Source organism: Neomonachus schauinslandi, chromosome 7 (genome assembly GCF_002201575.2).
Source record: "Neomonachus schauinslandi chromosome 7, ASM220157v2, whole genome shotgun sequence".
NCBI classification, from domain to species: domain Eukaryota; kingdom Metazoa; phylum Chordata; class Mammalia; order Carnivora; family Phocidae; genus Neomonachus; species Neomonachus schauinslandi.
This window is the reverse complement of record NC_058409.1, coordinates 43,284,658-43,307,856: the sequence shown is the minus strand read 5'-3', so window position 1 is coordinate 43,307,856 and position 23,199 is coordinate 43,284,658. Positions and strand designations below refer to the sequence as shown.

General features: G+C 40.4%; 1 protein-coding gene and 1 pseudogene across 1 annotated transcript in view; one reads left to right on the top strand and one right to left on the bottom strand.

Moving 5' to 3' along the window:
- Positions 1 to 23,199, bottom strand: part of NDUFAF2 (NADH:ubiquinone oxidoreductase complex assembly factor 2) — a 145,628-nt gene that overhangs the window by 12,209 nt on the left and 110,220 nt on the right. The gene's annotated exons all lie outside the window — the stretch shown is intronic.
- Positions 40 to 2,264, top strand: LOC110591174 (annotated as a pseudogene).

The window sequence follows — 23,199 nt, the reverse complement described above, 5'->3', positions numbered from 1 at the left end:
ACAGGTAGTGAGAAGGAGGGGAAAAGACAGATTGTGAGGATGTTCAAAATGAGAAAGGTCTTGCTCACCAAGGATGTGGTGGTGAACCAGACCAGGACAATCCCCCAGTCTCTGATGATGACGGATGACAGGTAATGCCATTAACCATGGGAGGAAACAGGGGAGAAGAGGAATTCTGTTTTAGACATACTGAATTTGAGACGTCTGTAAAACACCCAAATATCATGCATCAAACTGTTAGCTCCTTCTTCTCAGCCAAACCTCCAAATACCAAAGTGCTTCAGGACTCACTTTGAGGTTTGCCCCTTTTTCTATACTCTCTGCCTAAGTAATCGTTTCCAATCTTAGGAGTTTAAATACTGTCTACATATGCTGAAAAATCTCAAATTTATACTTTTAGGCCTGACTGCTTTTCAAGCTCCAGAATGATACACTATCCAACTATCTAACTGATGTCTTCACTTGGATGTCTAATGGACATTTTAAGTTAAATACATCCAAGACCAATGAGGCTCGGAGGATTAGCTCAGAGTCACACAATAAACCTAGACTTGAGACAGAAGCATCTGCTTCCACCATGTTCTTTCCACTACTCACTACTGCCTTGCACAGTTCTCAGCAAGCCCCACACAGAGCTCCGCAAACCGCCGGCCTCAGTATAGTGCTGCCTGACTACAGTGTTGCCTTAATCTCTGGCAGCTTTGCTTTGCTTCACTTCAATTGGGACTCACCCTGTTGCCTTTCTTCTTCTTCACGTGCTAAGACACAGACAAGCTCCAAGGCGATACCGCGCTGCGCACATGTATCTAGAGGGCATCCAGCTAATTGGTTGGCAGCCCTGAAAGTGAACTACCATACTCTCAAAGTAGCCTCGCTGACATACCAAACACACACCAGTGCACAGGATCTGGAGAAGACGACAGGTTACTGGGATGTCCTTGTGCTGGGATGTAGCCCACTTTAGCCAGCAGCAGCCGAATCAGCCTCCCTTACACAGCTGTGCACATTTAGTAAATTATTCCTATACTCCCCTTGCCTCCTACCTCCATCTAGCACTAAATCTTACCAATTCTTCCTCCAAAGTGTATCTTGAGCTGTGCAGTTCTCTCCATCTCCCTTGGCAAAAGCATTTATTGTCTAGATCAGTCTCCTAATAGGTCTTCTTGGTCCTCTAGGATTCAGTGTCCAGAGCAACCACTGACCTTTCATGCCACTTCCCGCTAACAACACTTTAATGGGTCCTTAGAACAAAACCCGAACTTGCCCATGGCAGATATGGTTATGGAGATACTCTGATCGGTTCCCACTTCAAGACAGGACTTGCTTCCCAGCTACAGAGGCTGAGCTGACAGCCTCCAGTGAGTGGCATATTATGGCTTATTAACAGACATTTGGGTTGTTTCTAGCCTTTCCATATGCCATATTTACTACTGCTATTACAAATAGTCCTGTGAATTATGAAAAATTACTTATTTCATCAGATAATTTGGAGTAGATTTCTAGAAGTTAGATTGCTAAGACAGAGGGTAAATGCATAAATATTTTGCCATCTGTAAGGGAAGGGTTTTTGACTGCCCTTTCTACCTCCCTTCTCTCCTCTTTCCCTCCACCACATTCATTGCCTAAAACGATGCCTAGGATGTAATAGATGCTCAGTATCTATCTGTGGAATGAATAAATTTGGCTCTGTATATGCACTTTATTGACTAATGAGTAAACATTAACTCTGCAATTTGTAATTGTCTTATAAAGTCAAATCTAAACTTAAATAGCTAGTAATCAAGGATAAATCATATTCCATCATTAATAAATAAAATAAATTTTGATTTGAACTGGCTTAAAGTTCTCTCCATAATGTTGAAAAAGCCTTAATAACTTCAAAAGTGAGAGAAGACAGGTACACGTTTATTTATACTCTTGGAAGCTCGTGCTGGTTTTTTAAAACCAGTGTGAGGGCACCAGCTCTCGGTGCGACTGTTGTTGCACTGGAATGCAGTGTGGCCCCTGAGGTGCCCTGAGCCAGCACCATCGGGTCCCAAGGACCTGGGCATGACAGTGGAGGTGGGTGCACAAGGCGAGGATGAGGCTTCGAGGATGAAGGATGTGCTGCCATTAACTCCACGTTGGGCCAGACCAACTCCTGGCTGGACCACCTGGAGAAGAACGACCACCTCCATGCCCGCCTCCAGGAGCTGCCTGAGGCCAACCGGCAGATACCCCTTGAGTTCCAGTTTGAGGAGGCCCTTAGGGATGCCAGTCCCTAGGCTCTTGGAGCCCCCAGCTAGCTCCAACCCTGCCTCCTTGGGCTAGGCTCTGACCTGAGCACTTACCACCTGGCTTAGATATCTTTTCAAGGGCTGGACTACAGATCCCCCTGGTGCATCTGCCTGCCTGGGCCACCCTTTTGGTACTCTCTCCTTGGCGTGCCCAGGCCAGTCCCCACCACTCTGCATCCCCTCCTGTAGTCAGATGTGGGCCTGCAAACCACCCACCCTGCCTACCTGCCCAATTCCAGGGCACTCGCCACTCTGCCCAGGCCTTGAGCAGCCACATTAAACAGGCCAAAAATGAATGAATGAATGAATGAATAAAACCAATGTGGCAAAGATGACTCAGTTTGTCCTTTTTTTTTTTTTTTTTAGATTTATTTATTTATTTGAGAGACAGAGAGAGACAGAGAGCGCAAGCATGGTGGGGAGAAGGGCAAAGGGAGAGGGAGAGAAAGTCCTAAGTAGACTCGGCACTGAGTGCAGAGCCTGGCAGGGGGCTCAATCTCACGACTCTGAGATCATGACCTGAGCAGAAACCAAGAGTCGGATGCTTAACCAACTGCACCATCCAAGCACTCCTCAGTTTGTCCTTTTGAAAATTAAGAAAAAATTATTTTTTCTTTGTGTACCTTTCACTTGTCAATCAGTAAGTATTTGACTTAAAATATATCACTACCCAAATACAAAATTCCTAACTTTGGAAGGCATCAAGGTAAGAAAGTTTAATAACTGATCAGTTATTTTGGACCTAAAACATTTTTTTACCCCCAAAGAAATAGTGTTACAGTGATATTTATATTCCCGGCCTAGGATACAATTTAACCACAGTGTAACATATATGCAATAAAAATACACAGTAGAGTCATGATACATCATCTATAGCATCTATGACTGACTAAAACTTGAAAACAGGCTGTGGGGCATTTCAGAGGGGCTGCTGGTGCTGCCTCCCTAAAGAGACAGAGATACTATGGGAAGGTAGATGGGTGACCTTCAGTCACTTCAAATGGAACCCAGGACTCCACTCCTCCCAACTCCAAAGACAGTCCAAGCACTTCCCTTCCCATTAAGAGATGGGAGAAGGTAGAAGAAATAGGAACACAGGCTTGGGAAATGATGGCTAGTGGTAAGGGGCAGAAGAAGGTGACCATGCGGCCAACTAGAATTGCAGCAGTCACATAAAGCACCACCATGGGGCACCTGGGTGGCTCAGTCAGTTAAGCGTCTGCCTTCGGCTCAGGTCATGATCCTGGAGTCCCAGGATCAAGCCCCATATCTGGCTCCCTGCTCAGTGGGGAGTCTGCTTCTCCCTCACCCACTGCCACTCCCCCTCCTCCTTCTCTCTCTGTCTCTCTCTCACTCTCTCAAATAAATAAATAAATAATTAAAATAAAAAAGCACCACCACTACACCAGCAGTAACAGTAACAATCACTTTATATAATTGGAGTAACACCAACAGACAGGACTGCCTACAGCAATTATACTGAGAGGAGAGTGGAATTCCCAGAAGAGTAGTAGCTGATGAAACTAACCAAATGACATTGAGGGAAGGAAGGACAATAAAAGGGAGGAATAGTAACATCTTTTCTCCTAAGAGGAAATGAAAAGGCTAGAATATTGATTAGGGTTGTAGAGTGAGTTCTAAAGGTCAGGCAATCAGGTGAGCAAGCAAATGTAAGCTCAAGTGGGCATCTGTGGTTGCCTAGGAGCCAGGCTTCCTTTAGGTTTGGTGCCAGGAGAAAGAGAGGCTCAGGGATATCCCAGCAGTGATGGGGACAGGAAGATGAAGAAACAAGGTGGGTGAGAATCCTCATGGGAACTGGTGGGGGACAGCAGCAAAAAGATCACTAAGAAATAAGAATAAAGACAAAATGAAATCAAGAGCAGAGAAGAAACTGGCCTTCTTAGGGCTCTCAGAAAGAGACACAGGCTTGAGTCCTCTCTTTCACTTTTTCACATAGTAAGTCATGCAATACTATTGAGAACCTACTCTGAGCCAGGCACTGTAGTAGATAAGGCAGGGAACAAAACTTCGTCCCTGCTCTCATGAGGCCTGAAAAAGGCAAGGGAAGCAAGGGCAAAAATGAACTATTGGGACTTCATCAAGATAAAAAGCTTTTGCAAAGCAAAGGAAACAGTCAACAAAACCAAAAGACAACCGACAGAATGGGAGAAGATATTTGCAAATGACATATCAGATAAAGGGCTAGTATCCAAAATCTATAAAGAACTCATCAAACTCAACACCCAAAGAACAAAGAATCCAATCAAGAAATGGGCAGAAGACATGAACAGACATTTTTCCAAAGAAGACATCCAAATGGCCAACAGACACATGAAAAAGTGCTCAATATCGCTCAGCATCAGGGAAATCCAAATCAAGACCTCAATGAGATACCACCTCACACCAGTCAGAATGGCTAAAATTAACAAGTCAGGAAACGACAGATGTTGGCGGGGATGCGGAGAAAGGGGAACCCTCCTACGCTGTTGGTGGGAATGCAAGCTGGTGCAGCCACTCTGGAAAACTGTATGGAGGTTCCTCAAAAAGTTGAAAATAGAGCTACCACATGATCCAGCAATTGCACTACTGGGTATTTACCCCAAAGATACAAAAGTAGGGATCCGAAGGGGTATGTGCACCCCGATGTTTATAGCAGCAATGTCCACAATAGCCAAACTGTGGAAAGAGCCAAGATGTCCATCGACAGATGAATGGATAAAGAAGATGTGGTGTATATATATACAATGGAATATTATGCAGCCATCAAAAGGAATGAGATCTTGCCATTTGCAACGACGTGGATGGAACTGGAGGGTATTATGTTGAGTGAAATAAGTCAAACAGAGAAAGACATGTATCATATGATCTCACTGATATGAGGAATTCTTAATCGCAGGAAACAAACTGAGGGTTGCTGGAGTGGGGGGTGGGGTGGGAGAGATGGGGTGACTGGGTGATAGACACTGGGGAGGGTATGTGCTCTGGTAAGCGCTGTGAATTGTGCAAGACTGTTGAATCTCATATCTGTACCTCTGAAACAAATAATGCAATATATGTTAAGAAAAAAAAAAGAAGAAGAAGGTAGCGGGAGGGGAAGAATGAAGCAGGGGAAATCGGAGGGGTAGACGAACCATGAGAGACGATGGACTCTGAAAAACAAACTGAGGGTTCTAGAGGGGAGGGGGGTGGGAGGATGGGTTAGCCTGGTGGTGGGTATTAAGGAGGGCACACTCTGCATGGAGCACTGGGTGTTATGCACAAACAATGAATCATGGAACACTTCATCTAAAACTAATGATGTAATGTATGGGGATTAACATAAGAATAAAAAAAAAATAACATCACTACTGAATGTAAGCAAACAGATGACTGCTTGCTATTGCTATATCTTTCTCATTTAATCAGCCTGCCCTTTTGGGTTTACTAAGAAATAGGAGATGTTTTAGGTGAATCCATGCAATGTACTAATCTTCAATGAATATATCACTGGACTTATGACATGCAAATATTTTTTCAATACACAAATGAATTTTGTTAACAGATATCACTCTAGTGTGATAATATGCTATGGCTTTTATAATTATTGCATTTAAATTTTTATGTAATATAAATTTCTTGGTAAAAATATCCATCTGGTGATGAAAATTTGGAATTCATCCAATAGAAAATCTTATTCGTGAGGTTATTTTCAACAAACACATATGAAATTAAATATTTTTATGATAAACTATCTTGTAATTTGGTGACCATAGATAATGCAATTAGTCTAAATTTCTGTGGGGGGGGCGACAATTATTGAACTTTATGCTTGTCAGTCCTCACTAAAATAAAACCCTGTCCCTGTCTAAAGAAGAGAGATTATCAAAACAGATAATTCTAGAAAAGCTAGAAATAGTTTAAAAGAAGATAGGACAAAAAACTTTTCCTCTTTAACATTTCACCTTATATCTATTCAGAAACATTCAGAAAACATTTAACTTTATTACTATGTACCAAGAACTTCATACATTAAAGATGAAAAGTAATCAATTATTTAACCTAATGTTTTTCATAATTTAAATACAAATAAAAGAAAAAACATGACTTTTTAATAAAAAAAGAAATTTATTTCAAATTATAATAGCCACATGTAGCTAAAAGGCTACTGTATTAGACTAGAGACAGTCTACATTTGGCAGGTCTAGACAGTCTAAATCAAAGATACGAATATTACTAACTATTTAGAGAAAGTTTAGGATGAAAGATTTATAAATTATAACAATAAAAATAAAAATTGAGAACCATCACAGAGAGTAATATGTCCAGAACAGAAATTCTTTGATAATTTGACCTTTGAATAAAAATCTTCAGAAACTGGAGATTCATTCAAAGATGTAGATACAGAAAAATAAGTATATAAAGTATAATGCAAGAAAGAGTGCAAGTTAATTTATATAAACAGTCTTGCTAGGTAAACACAGGAAAAATGTTAATTACCTGAAAAACAGAACATGGCAGCACTTTATAAATATTTATTGAACTGGAATGACTTTTGTGGTGGTAACAAAGAGTAGTTGTTACTTTAAGGCTACAAAAAAAAAGCCTTAAGATTTTAGTTAATAACACACGAGAGACAGATATTAAATTAAGGAAGTCAAGGCACAATCCCAAGGCCAAAGGTGGGTATTAAGGTGGGCTCTTCCTCATTGTGTACCTTTGGCACCACCTGTCAGATCACTAGAAACCACTGGGCTGGCATTTTTAATTTCCTTTTTGAAAGTTAAATATTTTCTGATTATAGAGAAATATTTCCTTTATGTAGCAAATGCATAAAATACATAAAAGCATAAAGAAGAAAATCAATTCACCACCCAAATAATTTGTATTTACATTTCCTACAAGTCTTTTTTTTCCACACACAGACTTCCTTACTTTAAAAAATAACAGAGTCAGGAAGATATGGTATATTTTATAATTTTCTTTTTTATTTCTATTTTAAAGATTTTATTTATTTATTTGACAGAAAGAGAGAGCACAAGCAGGGGAAGGGGCAGGCAGAGGGAGAAGCAGGGAGCCCGATGTGGGGCTTGATGTGGAGCTAGATGGGGACTAGATGTGGGGCTCGATCCCAGGACTCTGGGATCATGATTTGAGCCCAAGGAAGAGGCTTAAACAACTGAGCCACCCAGGTGCCTCTATAATTTTCTTTTTTAAATTAATTCTCATATAATGTGTTTATAAAGGCAAAGCATATGGACATGACATTAAGTGAGAAACAGGCTGACTAATTAGATTCACATTTACACCTTCATTGCTAATTGTGATAACCTGTTTGAAGTAAGGTCTCCAAGGGTTAATTAGCCAGCAGCATTTATCAGTATAAGATAATGTACTTAAATTTTAAAATATGTGCAAATTTGAAAGTCTTTCATTTCCCAGTAAGAATCTGAACTCCAGAAAAATTTTTCTTATATTGGTAGTTGTATTAAAGATATAGATTTTTTTTTTAAAAGATTTTATTTATTTGACAGAGAGAGACACAGCGAGAGAGAGAACACAAGCAGGGGGAGGGGGAGAGGGAGAAGCCAGCTTCCCACGGAGCAGGGAGCCCCACGCAGGGCTCAATTCCAGGACCCTGGGATCATGACCTGAGCCGAAGGCGGACGCTTAATGACTGAGCCACCCAGGCGCCCCAATGATATAGAATCATACTTAAATTGAGATGTCTTGGAAAACAGAGGTATGGGGGGGAAGATGGCAGAGGAGTAGGGGACCCTATTTCAACTGGTCCCCAGAATTGAGCTGGATATCTACCAGACCACTCTGAGCACCCACGAAACCAGCCTGAGATGTAAGAAGATCTGGATCTCTACAAACAGAATATCGCAGGTGGTTGGTTTGGAGGTATGAAGCGGGGAGCCCTGATTCCACTGGCAGATATCGGAGGATAAACAGCAGCGGGAGGGCACCTGGCCGTGGGGATCCTACACCGCCGGGGAGCGACAGCCTCGCGCTCTGCGGATGGGCACAGACTCGCAGACCAGTAGCAGCGGGGAAAGGACTTTAGGGCAGCCCCCGGGGCAGAAACCCCGCATGGCGGGGTCGCGCCTGCGAACTGCAGCCCCCGGGACAGAAATCCAGAGCGGTGGGGTCGTGCACGGGCGAACTGGGAGCGGCTGGTGGTTTTAGAAGCACAAAGGGCAGCAACGTGCCCGACCTGGAGGCAGGACTGGGGGCGCTGTGGAGGGGTGCACACCCCAGGCTGCTGCAGTTTATAGCAGCAGGGACAGAAATGGAGAGAGTGTGGCCTGGAGAGCTCACTGAAGAACAGACTGCGATTTCTGCTCTGAGGCACAGGGCTGGAAATGGTCTCTTCTGCTCTGACTCGCGGAAGAGATGCGGAAAGCCGCCAGGAAAAGCCACCAAAAAACAAAAGCCCCAAAAACTGATGCCTGCTGAGCCCATCCCCTGCCACAGGGGGGCAGGGCAACTCCGCCCAAACAGGGTTGCTTGAGTAACAGCGCGGCAGGCCCCTCCCCCAAAAGACAGGCTGGGAAAACAAGAGGCCAGCAACCCTAAGGTCCCAAGAAAACAGGTGCATCTTGCTTGGGTTCTGGTCAATAATTTGGACTTTATACATTCCCTCAAACACCCATCAACAGAATGACTAGAAGGGGGAACCCCCAAAATAGGAAAGACTCAGAGATTATGACTTATGTTGCAGATTTACAAATGGATTCAGGTATTAACCAAGATGTCGGAGATGGAATTCAGGCTAGCAATTGTGAAGACAATAGCTAGAATGGAGAAATCCATTAATGGCAACATAGAGTCTCTGAGGGCAGAAATGAAAGCTGAATTGGCAGAACTTAAAAATGCTATCAATGAGATCCAGTCTAATCTAGATAATCTAACAGCTAGGGTAAGTGAGGCAGAAGAACAAATTAGTGACCTGGAAGACAATTTAATAGATAAAAAGGGAAAAGAGGAGGCCAGGGAAAAACAACTCAGAATCCAAGAAAATAGAATCAGAGAAATAAGTGACACCATGCAGCATTCCAATGTCAGAATAATTGGAATCCCGGAGGGAGTGGAGAGAGAGAGAGGGCTAGAAGATGTATTTGAGCAAATCGTAGCTGAGAACTTCCCTAATCTGGGGAATGAAACAAACATTCGAGTCCTAGAGGCAGAGAGGACCCCTCCCAAGATCAAGGAAAACAGGCCAACACCCCGGCACATAATAGTAAAACTTGCAAATCTTAGAACCAAGGAAATCAACTTAAGGGCAGTTAGGGGGAAGAGATTCCTTACGTACAGAGGGAGGAACATCAGAATAACGTCAGACCTATCCACAGAGACCTGGCAAGCCAGAAAGGCCTGGCAAGACATATTCAGGGTACTAAATGAGAAGAACATGCAGCCAAGAATACTTTATCCAGCAAGGCTTTCATTTAGAATGGATGGAGAGATGCAGAGCTTCCATGACCGGCAGAAACTGAAAGAATATGTGACCACTAAGCCGGCCCTGCAAGAAATATTAAGGGGGGTTCTATAAAAGGAGAAAGACCCCAAGAGTGATATACAACAGAAATTTACAGGGACAATCTATAAAAACAACATCTTCACAGGCAACATGATGACAATTAATTCACATCGTTCAATAATCACTCTCAATGTGAATGGCCTAAATGCTCCCATAAAACGGCACAGGGTTGCAGATTGGATAAAAAGACAGGACCCATCCATATGCTGTCTACAAGAGACTCATTTTGAACCTAAAGATACATCCAGATTGAAAGTGAAGGGATGGAGATCCATCTTCCATGCCAGCGGACCTCAAAGGAAAGCTGGGGTAGCAATTCTTATATCAGACAAATCAGATTTTAAACTAAAGTCTGTAATAAGAGACACAGAAGGACACTATATCATTCTTAAAGGGTCTATCCAACAAGAAGATCTAACAATTTAAACATCTATGCCCCCAACATGGGAGCAGCCATCTACATAAGCCAACTGTTAACCGAAATAAAGAGTCATATTGATAACAATATGTTAATTGTAGGAGACCTCAATACTCCACTCTCAGCAATGGACAAATCATCTAAGCAGAAAATCAACAAGGAAACAAGAGCTTTGAATGATACATTGGACCAGATGGACCTCATAGATATTTACAGAACATTCCACCCTAAAACAACAGATTACTCATTCTTCTCAAGCGCACATGGAACTTTCTCCAGAACAGACCGTATACTGGGTCACAAGTCAGGTCTCAACCGATACCAAAAGATTGAGATTATTCCCTGCATATTCTCAGACCACAATGCTCTAAAACTGGAACTCAATCACAAGAAAAAATTTGGCAGAAATTCAAACACTTGGAAGCTAAAGACCACTCTGCTCAAGAATGTCTGGGTCAACCAGGAAATCAAAGAAGAACTTAAACAATTCATGGAAATCAATGAGAATGAAAACACATCAGTCCAAAACCTATGGGATACTGCAAAGGCGGTCCTAAGGGGGAAATACATAGCCATCCAAGCCTCACTCAAAAAAATAGAAAAATCCCGAATTCACCAACTAACTCTATACCTTAAAGAACTAGAGAAATAGCAACAAACGATGCCTAAGCCACGCATTAGAAGAGAAGTAATTAAAATTAGAGCAGAAACCAATGAATTAGAAACCAGAAACACAGTAGATCAGATCAACAAAACTAGAAGTTGGGTCTTTGAAAGAATTAATAAACCACTGGCCAGGCTTATCCAAAAGAAAAGAGAAAGGACCCAAATTAATTAAAATTATGAACGAAAGGGGAGAGATCACGACTAACACCAAGGGAATAGAAACAATTATTAGAAATTATTATCAACAACTATATGCCAATAAACTGAGCCATCTGGATGAAATGGAGGCCTTCCTGGAAACCTATAAGCTGCCAAGACTGAAACAGGAAGAAATTGACAACCTGAATAGGCCAATAACCAGTAACGAGTTTGAAGCAGTCATCAAAAATCTCCCAAAACACAAGAGTCCAGGGCCTGATGGATTCCCTGGGGAATTCTACCAAACATTCAAAGAAGAAATAATACCTATTCTACTGAAGCTGTTTCAAAAAATAGAAACAGAAGGAAAACTTCCAAACTCATTCTATGAGGCCAGCATTACCTTAATCCCCAAACCAGGCAAAGACCCCATCAAAAAGGAGAATTTCAGACCGATATCCCTGATGAATATGGATTCCAAAATCCTCAACAAAATCCTAGCTAATAGGATCCAACAATACATTAAAAGGATCATCCACCACGACCAAGTGGGATTTATCCCCGGGATGCAAGGGTGGTTCAACATTCGCAGCTCAATCAATGTGATAGAACACATTAATAAGAGGAGGGAGAAGAACCATATGGTCCTCTCAATTGATGCAGAAAAAGCATTTGACAAAACACAACATCCTTTCCTGATTAAAACTCTTCAGAGTACAGGGATAGAGGGAACATTCCTCAAGTTCATAAAATCCATCTATGAAAAACCCACAGCGAATATCATCCTCAATGGGGATGAAAGCTGAAAGCCTTTCCCTTAAGATCAGGAACACGTCAAGGGTGCCCACTCTCGCCACTATTGTTCAACATAGTACTAGAAGTCCTAGCAACAGCAATCAGACAACAAAAAGAAATAAAAGGTATTCAAATTGGCAAAGAAGAAGTCAAACTCTCTCTTTTCGCAGATGACATGATACTTTATGTGGAAAACCCAAAACGCTCCACCCCAAAACTGCTAGAACTCATCCAGCAATTCAGTAATGTGGCAGGATACAAAATCAATGCACAGAAATCAGATGCTTTCTTATACACTAACAACACAACTGTAGAAAGAGAAATTAGAGAAACGATTCCATTTACAATAGCACCAAAAACTGTAAGATACCTTGGAATAAACCTAACCAAAGAGGTAAAGGATCTATACTCTAGGAACTACAAAACACTCACGAAAGAAATTGAACAAGACAGAAAAAGATGGAAAAATGTTCCATGCTCATGGATTGGAAGAATAAACATTATTAAAATGTCTATGCTACCCAGAGCAATCTATACCTTCAATGCCATCCCGATCAAAATTCCAATGACATTTTTCGAAGTGCTGGAACAAACAATCCTAATTTTTTTTTAAAGATTTTATTCATTTATTTGACGGAGAGAGACACAGCGAGAGAGGGAACACAAGCAGGGGGAGTGGGAGAGGGAGAAGCAGGCTTCCCGCTGAGCAGGGAGCCCGATGCGGGGCTCGATCCCAGGACCCTGGGATCATGACCTGAGCCGAAGGCAGACGCCTGACGACTGAGCCACCCAGGCACCCCACAATCCTAAAATTTGTATGGAATCAGAAAAGACCCCGAATCGCCAAGGAGATGTTGAAAAAGAAAAACAAAGCTGGGGGCATCATGTTGCCCTATTTCAAGCTATATTACAAAGCTGTGATCGCCAAGACAGCATGGTACTGGCACAAAAACAGACATATAGACCAATGGAACAGAATAGAGAACCCAGATATGGACCCTCAACTCTATGGTTAAATAATCTTTGACAAAGCAGGTAAAAACATGCAATGGAAAAAAGACAGCCTCTTCAATAAATGGTGCTGGGAAAATTGGACAGCTACATGCAGAAGAATGAAACTCGACCATTCTCTAACACCATTCACAAAGATAAACTCAAAGTGGATGAAAGACCTCAATGTGAGACAGGAATCCATCAAAATCCTAGAGGAGAACATAGGCAGTAACCTCTTTGACATCGCCCACAGCAACTTCTTTCAAGACATATCTCCAAAAGCTAATGAAACGAAAGCAAAAATGAACTTTTGGGACTTCATCAAGATAAAAAGCTTCTGCACAGCAAAGGAAACAGTCAACAAAACAAAGAGTCAACCCACAGAATGGGAGAAGATATTTGCAAATGACACTACAGATAAAGGGCTGGTATCCAAGATATAAAGAACTTCTCAAACTCAACACCCAAAAAACATAATCAAGTCAAAAAGTGGGCAGAAGATAGGAAAAGACACTTCTCTGAAGAAGAAATACAAATGGCTAACAGACACATGAAAAAATGTTCATCATCATTAGCCATCAGGGAAATCCAAATCAAAACCACATTGAGATACCATCTTACACCAGTTAGAATGGCAAAAATGGACAGGGCAAGAAACAACAAACGTTGGAGACGTTGTGGAGAAAGGGGAACCCTCTTACACTGTTGGTGGGAATGCAAGTTGGTACAGCCACTTTGGAAAACAGTGTGGTGGTTCCTCACAAATTTAAAAATAGAGCTACCCTATGACCCAGCAATTGCACTACTGGGTATGTACCCCAAAGACACAGATGTAGTGAAAAGAAGGGCCACATGCACCCCAATGTTCATAGCAGCAATGTCCGCAATAGCCAAACTGTGGAAAGAGCCGAGATGCCCTTCAACAGATGAATGGATAAAGAAGATGTGGTCCATATATACAATGGAATATTACTCAGCCATCAGAAAGGATGAATACCCAACTTTTACATCAACATGGATGGGACTGGAGGAGATTATGCTAAGTGAAATAAGTCAAGCAGAGAAAGTCAATTATCATATGGTTTCACTTATTTGTGGAACATAATGAATAGCATGGAGGACATTAGGAGAAGGAAGGGAAAAATGGGGGGGGGGAATTGGAGGGAGAGATGAACCATGAGAGACTATGGACTCTGAGAAACAAACTGAGGGTTTTGGAGGGGAGGGGGAAGGGGGATTGGTTAGCCCAGTGATGGGTATTAAGGAGGGCACGTTCTGCATGGAGCACTGGGTGTTATACGAAAACAATGCATCGTGGATCACCACATCAAAAACTAATGTTGTGTTGTATGGTGACTAACATAACATAATAAAATGAAAAACAAAACCAAAAAAACCCAGAGGTACAAATAAAACACTGATTAATGTGTTGTTTCTTGTTCAAGGAAATTCCATATTGTAAAATATCCAATAACTAGAAAAAAAAAAACAATAAAAGACTGATTCAAATTATCATGGCCCAAATACTAGTACCTAAAAGGTTAATCATATTCTTGTGAGTAGAATTTTTTTCACTGGGTCATATTCATACTTTCCTGGCAAGCAATTTGAAGATCAAAATTCCAGAGGATTCAAAACGCAGTGGATTTTTTTTTTTTAAGTTTCTTACTTAGATAAATTTATTTTAAAAGACATCTTTCTTTAAATTTTTTTTTTTTTTTACCCGAGTGTAGCTGACACACAATGTTACATTAGCTTCAGGTAAAAACCCAACGGATTTTACAACAAAAAATATAACTAAAAACTAATTATCAAAATATAAGCACTAACTATCATCTGTGATGATTAGTTTTATGTGTCAACTTGGCTAGGCCACAGTACCCAGTTATTCAATTAAACACTAACCTAGGTGTTACTGCAAAGGTATTTTGTAAAAGCAGTCAACATCTATGATCCGTTGATTCTAAGTAAAGGAGCTATCCTTCATAATTTGGGTGACTCTTAACTAGTCACTTGAAAGGCCTTAAAAGCAAAACTGAGAGTCCCGTGAGGAAGAAGAAATTCTGTCTCAAATCTGCAGGCTCAGCTCTTGCTCAAGAATTTTCAACCTGCTTGCCTGCCTTGCAAATATCTGACTTGCCAGCTCCTACAATCACGTAAGCCAACTCTCTGAAATAAATACATCTCTTAATTACATCTGCATCTATCCGTCTTCGTTCTTCCCTTCCCTCCCTCTCTCTCATCACTTCAACAAAGAAATGCCTCATGCCTTTTTCTGTGAGGAATCGCTAGGCTCCACAGTTCCCTACTTTTGCAGTAAAGTCAAGTCCATTGCAACTATGCCACCCCAGTACTGAAATATGCACATCTGCCCATCGGAAATGTACCACAGATTAGCACATTTAACAGAGTAAACGCATACATTTCTTTCCCTAGCCAGAGTGTATTCACTTAGTCAATGAATCTAGGGATCCAGTTTTTTAAGGAGTAAAAGAAAGCTGTTAAGAAGAAGTGTAAAAAAAAAAAAAAAGTAGAAGTAAAAGAAAATTGTTTAAAAAGTCAAACCATGGGGAAAAGGAGGAACGATACATGGTAACTACAAGTGTTAATATAGTTTCTGGGATTTAACAGTACCTTTTAGTCTCAACTTCCTAATAGCCTGGGCAAAAAGCTAAACAAATTATGTAACTCTTTTTACTTAATAAAAGGAAACATATTTATTCTTTTAGAGAGAAAAAAAACTTTTTTCTGGTAGATAATTCCATGAAGAATTTGGTTTTGAGAAATTCTTAAATAAGAGATAAACAGCAAAATAACCAACATCTTCAATAACCACTTTCAAACAGATTCAGAAGTGATTATCTTCCAGCCTTTTCACTCGCTCAAAGGCCCAAAACAGAAAAGCTAGAACTTAATGAGGGAGGAGCTATATGTCTGATGATCTCACTTGATACAGGAGGTGGCTAGTATATCCCTTAGATCTTCACTGTTCAATGGTGAACACCGACCACATGCGGCTTTGACAACCTGAAATGCGGCTAGTCTGAATTAAGATATGCTCTAAGGCAGGGTGCCTGGGTGACTTAGTTGAGCACCTGACTCTTGGTTTTGGCTTAGGTCATGATCTCAGGTCCTGGGATTGAGCCCCATGTTGGCGGGGGGGGGGTGTCCCCCCACTCAGCGGGGAGTCTGCTTGTCTCCCTCTCTCTGTGCCCCTTCCCCCCGTTGTGCGCGGGCGTTTTCTCTCTCAAATAAATAAATAAATCTTTTTTAAAAAAAGATATGCTGTAAGTGTAAAATAAACACTGGATTTCAAAGATTAGTATTAAAAACATAAAATATGTCAATAATGAGATGAAATGATAATATTTTGATATACTTGGTTAAATAAAATACATTATTAAAATTAATTTCACCTATTTTTACTTTTTCTAACGGGTCTTTTGGAAAATTTAAAATTAAATATGTGGCTAACATATTTCTATTGCACAGTGCGGCCTTAGGCAATTCTTCCCCCAATTTTTCACAACAGGAAGCAAATGTCCAGTGGAGGACTAAGAGCATCAATACTGTGGGAATATCTCTATACAGCTCTGGCTCACCAGCTGGGTAGTTCTATCCTAGAAGATCTTTAGACAAAAAAAAAAAAAGATCTTTAGACATAATTTCCTTCAGCCACACTTTTGAAAGGTTCAAATCTAAGACAATCTAAGGAATACTTCTGTAGGTCAGTTTGTTAGCAGTGTTCCATGTAGAAAGGAGATGCCTGCTTCTAATCCCTGATGGGCAGCAGTAAGATAGTCACTCCACAATCAAGCTAGAAAAGTACAATCAGGATTCTTACTAGGAAACCAAATCACTGGACTCCTGTATGAGTTAAGTTTCAATAACGCTTATAGGCCAAGTCAGCTGTTCTTGAAAAATTAATCTCAGGGTCTCTCAAGTATCTGGGCAAGTACTGAATGACAGCCCAGAATTTTATCCCATTAAGATGATTTTGGTCACAAAATTTTCAAGTATATCTGATAGACCTACACACACTCTTTCTCTTCAATATTTCTAAGGAACATATTATTTTGTGCCAACAGGACCAATGTGCACTCATGTTACAAAGTCAGTTGGCCTGATGAATTTAATTACTAGGTACTGACCATTTCAATTTTGGGCTCAATTTTGTCTACTACAGACAACAATTTTGGTTTCAATAAATCCGATGCTGAACAAGTGATCCTCGAGAAGAGGAGTAAGATCCTAGAGAGAGTGAAATAGGGAAGGAAAGCCAAACCAGAGGTATGCTTTGGATCTGGTCAGTGCTCTGGACTCTGGGACCCAATTCCTGCTGGAACCTTTTGAGGAGTCATGTTGAATGTGCCCGAACTGTCTCAATGTGCTTGACCTGTCTGCGTATGGGGCAGAAAGGGAGCATTTATCCATTAGCTCCTATCCCCCATGGATCAAGGGTCACCTGGTGTGGTAATCCTCACACATTTCCAGGTTTATTACCCACAGGTATCTCATGCTACAGTGTCAAAGCAGAAGGCTAAAGCTACTCAGCAGAGCTACAGTAACGTGATACATATGATAGATGGTAGCTGCAGCTAGGCTGGAGTAAAGTAGGACAAGAGGATGTGAGGGAGGGCAGGTGATACTGGGTTCTTTTATGTCTGTCCCTTACATTGAGATTAAGAATTTAAATCACCTTGGGGCACCTGGGTGGCCCAGTCGGTTAAGCAGCTGCCTTCGGCTCAGGTCATGATCCCAGAGTCCTGGGATTGAGCCTCACGTCGGGCTCCCTGCTCGGTGGAGAGCCTGCTTCTCCCTCTCCCACTCCCCCTGCTTGTGTTCCCTCTCTCGCTGTGTCTCTCTCTCTGTCAAATAAATAAATAAAATCTTAAAAAAAAAAAAAAGAATTTAAATCACCTTGAACTACATGTAAAGAAAGAGTATCTTTTCACAAATTCAAAAATATTAAACTGCTCTGAATATTATGGTGGAAAAAACGCAGGCAGCTCTTAGGCCATGCAAATGGGGAGAAGGAAACAAAGCAGAAAATTTGACAATAATTTCTATAAAGCAAACATTCAAAATACCACAACGTTATTCTCAAATGCAGATTAATCTCTTTAAAAAGATAGTTTAAATGAGTATAGAACTTAGAAATATCTCAACATAACTTCACATCAAATTAGGATTCTCCTGGACTTTAAATAATAACAAGCAGAAATAATAAAATAATAGCAGCTATCACTTATCTAATGCCTATCTTGGGCCAGGGCCCAAGGGCTAGGGCCAAGCATTTTACATATACCAGTCACTAGGTTAAAAAACTACTCTCAAGATTAGTAATTTTCAACTTTTTGTACTATGACCTTTAAGTAAGTATATCAGGGTTCTCAAAAGAAACAGAACCAATAAGATGTGTATGAATGTGTGTGTATATATATATATTTATATGCATATATAGTATGTGTATGAATATATGTATATATATGGGCGAATTAATTTTTTTTTTTAAGATTTATTCGACAGACAGCGAGAGAGCAAGAGAGGGAACACAAGCGGGGGTTGGGGGGAGTGGGAGAGGAAGAAGCAGGCTTCCCGCTGGGCAGGGAGCCCGACTCGGGGCTCGATCCCAGGATTCTGGGATCATGACCCCAGCCGAAGGCAGATGCTTAACAACTGAGCCACCCAGGTGCCCTGGGAATTGATTAATTTTAAGGAATTGACTCACATAATTGTGGAGGTTAGGAAGTCCAAATCTTCTTGGTAGCCTGGCAGTCTGGAGACCCAGGGAAGAGGTGATGTTGCCTGAGTCCAAAAGGAATCTACAGGCAGAATCCACTCTTCCTCAGAGGATGTCAGTCTTTCTTCTCAACTAAGACTGGATGAGGCCCAGCCACATTATGGAGGATAATCTGCTTTATTCAAAATCTATTGTTGAATGTTCATATCAGCTAAAAAAAAATTCCTTCACAGCAAAATCTAGACTAGTGGTTGACCAAATATCTGGTTGCTATGGCCTAGTCAACTTGACACATAAAAATTAGCCATCGCAGGCACCTGGGTGACTCAGTTGGTTAAGCGTCTGCCTTCGACTCAGGTCATGATCCCGGGGTCCTGGGATGAGTCCCCCCATCAGGCTCCCTGCTGAGCGGAGAGGCTGCTTCTCCCTCTGCCCCTCCCCCCCGAGCTCGTGCTCATGTGTGTGCATTCGCGCGCGCCCACATGCGCGCACTCTCTCGCAAAAATAAATAAATAAATAAATAAATAATCTTTTTTTTTTTTTTAAAGATTTTATTTATTTGATAGAGAGAGACACAGTGAGAGAAGGAACACAAGTAGGGGGAGTGAGAGAGGGAGAAGCAGCCTTCCCGCCGAGCAGGGAGCCCGATGCGGGGCTCGATCCCAGGACTCCGGGATCGTGACCTGAGCTGAAGGCAGACACTTAACGACTCAGCCACCCATGCGCCCCAATAAATAAATAATCTTAAAAAAAAATTAACCACTGCAGTAAGAAATACATTTTACATTACAACTGACACACAAACATACGCATATATGTATGTGAAACAAGAATTTCAGAAAACAATACGCACCGTTAGTAAGGTTTTATATGCTGGTATTTCCTATCCCATATTTTTTTCTACTTTATTAGAAAGCAAAAATACTTATAACCCACTAAACTGATTTCACAGCCCTCTAATGTAGCACATAAATTGAAAAACCTTGCCCTAGATGACACATTCATTTGCTCATGTTTTAGAATGCTGGTAAAGGGGCGCCTGGGTGGCTCAGTCGTTAAACGTCTGCCTTCAGCTCAGGTCATGATCCCAGCGTCCTGGGATGGAGCCCCGCATCAGGCTCTCTGCTCGGCGGGAAGCCTGCTTCTCCCTCTCCCACTCCCCCTGCTTGTGTTCCCTCTTTCGCTGTGTTTCTCTCTGTCAAATAAATAAAATCTTTTAAAAAAAAAAATTTAGAATACTGGTAAAAAAAATGCATCACAGTGGCAACAGAATGTGGTATTTGAGAAGGAAATTAAGTATATTTGAATACATAAAACACAATGAACATATGTATATCAGAAAAATTATATAAAATGCCTAATTTCTTATCACCATAGGAACAACATACACATAGCAAATTAGTGTAGTATTTTATCACTGTCATAATAAATATTTGAGAATAAAATCTGGCATACCTAACTGTGACAGTCAACTGTGGCTTGGTATCCTAGAGGGTACATCACCCATACAATCTTCCTAAGCACCATTATTACCCCCATTTAAAGAAAACAAGTAATGTCTGATAAAAGTGATCAGTAGCAATTTTTTTTTTTTTAATTTAGATTGTGAGAAAAATCATTACTTCTCCAGCATGGAAGAATAAGAGAAAAATCACAAGAAATTGTTTTGGTAAGATAACTGAGAAAGAGTGTGGATTAAAAAACAAAAACAAAAACAAAAAAAAACCCCCTGACCTCATTTTAACTCCCTTAACCTTTTTCACTCTGGATGTAAGCCCAGTTTTAAAACTTAAATGGGACATGTTTTAGTGACTGATGATATGTCTCAGAAGGTTAACTATTCAGAACTAATTCTGTATACTTTTTAATATGCACCTAGTAAGTTATGATGAATCTCAGAAGAAACTGAGCATAAGCATATCTAAAAATAATAAATAATAACACTTTATTTATATACATCTTTAAAAAAAACTTTTTTTGTTCCGCTCCTTAGAAGTCAGATAAAAGAGCAAAATAGAAGAAAAAAATGTGCTAAGGATAAACTAAGCTGAAACTCAGACCTCAGCTTTGTACAGAGGCATATAAGAAGCAATCCTTTCAGAATGAGAAAGGTGGGATGCTTGAAATTTGAGATACTTTTTAGCAAGCCCTACCTAAAATCAATATTTTGAAAACCAGGAAGATTTACAACACAAACTAGAATAAAAATTTCTTGTACAATTAATAAATACCTACAGTAAGGGAGATAAAGTAGCTTATGATTGAGTATAGACTCCAAGGAGCTCAAAATGCTCAAGTGATTCACTTTCATATCCTCCCACATTTTTCTAGAGGAACATGGCAAATTTATATCATCTCAGCTTTTACAAAGCTAGAGGTCAATATCAAAAAAGGTATATAGAAAAGGCATCTCTAAATGTTACGCTCTTGTGTTTCAAGTACTGGCTTTATTCTTTTGATAGTTAAATGAAAACATCAGAATACAAAATAATAAAAGTATGCCCAAATTACAATAATGTACCAATATATGAATAACTTGTTAAAGTTGAGTTGTGCAACCAGCCATAGGATTTGGGGTAATTTACCATCTGTTTTTAAAATTGTTACACTAATTTTTTAATCAAACAAAGGGAAAAAAACAAGTAAAATCATAACTCTGGCCACACCAGAGTCACAGAAGTACCCAATAATTATACTGGCAGGAATAAACTGCAGTGCTTCAGGTGCTCCTGAATGGGGAGAAGACTGCCGCTTTGCCTGGTCAAATACAGGCACAAATGCGGTAAGCATGAGGGAGGTCAAATGACTGGCATAACTCCCACTCAACAGGAACTTTTCATTGTGAATGGTGGTAAACCCATCCAGACACATCATCTTCGGGGAGGAAGAAATGCTAGTAGGTGACTAAAGAATGGGATGTTGATCAAGCTCAAGGATATATCCTTTCTAGTCTTGGAAACCAAAGATCCTGGAATGACTGCACAACTGAAGACATAATGCTCCTTTGTAAACTTGCAATAAGATCTAATTCCTGAAGGCAATATGTGAATATTTTTCCCTTGCAATCTTAAAGATTAATCAGACGAATTCGCTTTCTCAGAGGGAAAGAAAAGATACTAAAACCAAAATCTAAACATAATTTAACAGAGTTATGGTATCTAGGACAGATTGGTACGTACAAAAGAGGTCTACAAGGAAATTATGGTAGCTATTAAGCACATACCAGGTGCTTAGTAAGTAACTGAATGAATAATAGAAATATATAAGCATTAGGGTTTTAACAAGGAATTCCAAAAACTAAGCCACACTGATTGGTTTCTTTTTAAAGATTTAATTTATTTATTTGAGAGAGAGGGAGTAAGAGAAATAGTACAGGAAGAGGGGGGAAGGGCAGACGGAAAGGAAGAAGCAGACTCCCCACTGAGCAGGGAGCTAGATGAGGGGCTTGATCCCAGGACCCCAGGATCATGATCTGAGCCCAAGGCAGAAGCTTATGATCTGAGCCGAAGGCAGAAGCTTAACTGACTGAGCCACCCAAGGCACCCCAACACACTGATGGTTTCTTATGCATACTGCTATGATAACTCCTTATGTGCTTTTAGTATTTTAGAATTTCAAGCATTCCAGTTTTCAGTTTATTCTAAATATCTTATTTTTGTATCAGGGACCCAACATGTTCTCTTAAAATATAGGATTACAAGGTTTCATTGTATTCTTTTTTAATAAAATATTCCAAGTGTATAAATATAGTTAATAATATTATATATACCCATGTGCCCACCATCCAGCTTAAGAAACAAAATACTGCAGCTATAACCAACTTAATAAAACACCACAGATATGACCATGATCCAGCTTAAAAAATAAAATACTACAGATATGACCAATAAAACACTGTGACCCCTCCCCCCAACATTCTCCTTCCCCAGAGGTAATAACTACCCTCAATTTCTTGTCTATCATTTTCATGCATGTTTTTAAAACTTTTACTACACCTTTATATATCCATAAACAATGGGAGCAGTGATTTCCTAAATTTGTTGGCACACGTATCTCTTAAGACTTTTGAAAACCATGTACCTATCTTGCACATTTAAGCTGACACTTAAATATAGCAAAGGATGTATTTTCCGGTTTATTGCATATTGAATGCATCCTCTAAGTACGTTTTTTGCCAAAGCCTTGGAGCTGCAGTTTAACTTATTCAATGTGGAAAATATAACCATATAACCTAATTGGCAAAGCCAGTCCTCATTGTCAAACCCAATCAGCCAAATGTGACTTATTCTCTGTCAGAAAAAGTCTAACTTAGTTTTTAAATTCAAATAAATGTATTATTATATGTCCCTATGACAACTTTCTCACTTGTGGATTTTAATTTTAAGAGAGATAAATGGATAGCTAGCTAGGTAGACAGAGAAACTATAAGGCATGGATCCTTGCCACGAGTTTGTCACCTGGCTGAAATAATGTGTTCCCCCTTCAGTAATTTTTACTGAAGCTTTCTCTGCTTTAGTCTCAAGAGACTCTCCCTCAGGAGAAATTCAGTCTCCAAGTCTCTGTTTGGTGCCCTGGAGATTTTTAAACCCCAAGGCAACGCACCAGAGTAAGATTTAGCATGGACAAGGGGTAAGCTTTCCTTTTGAAA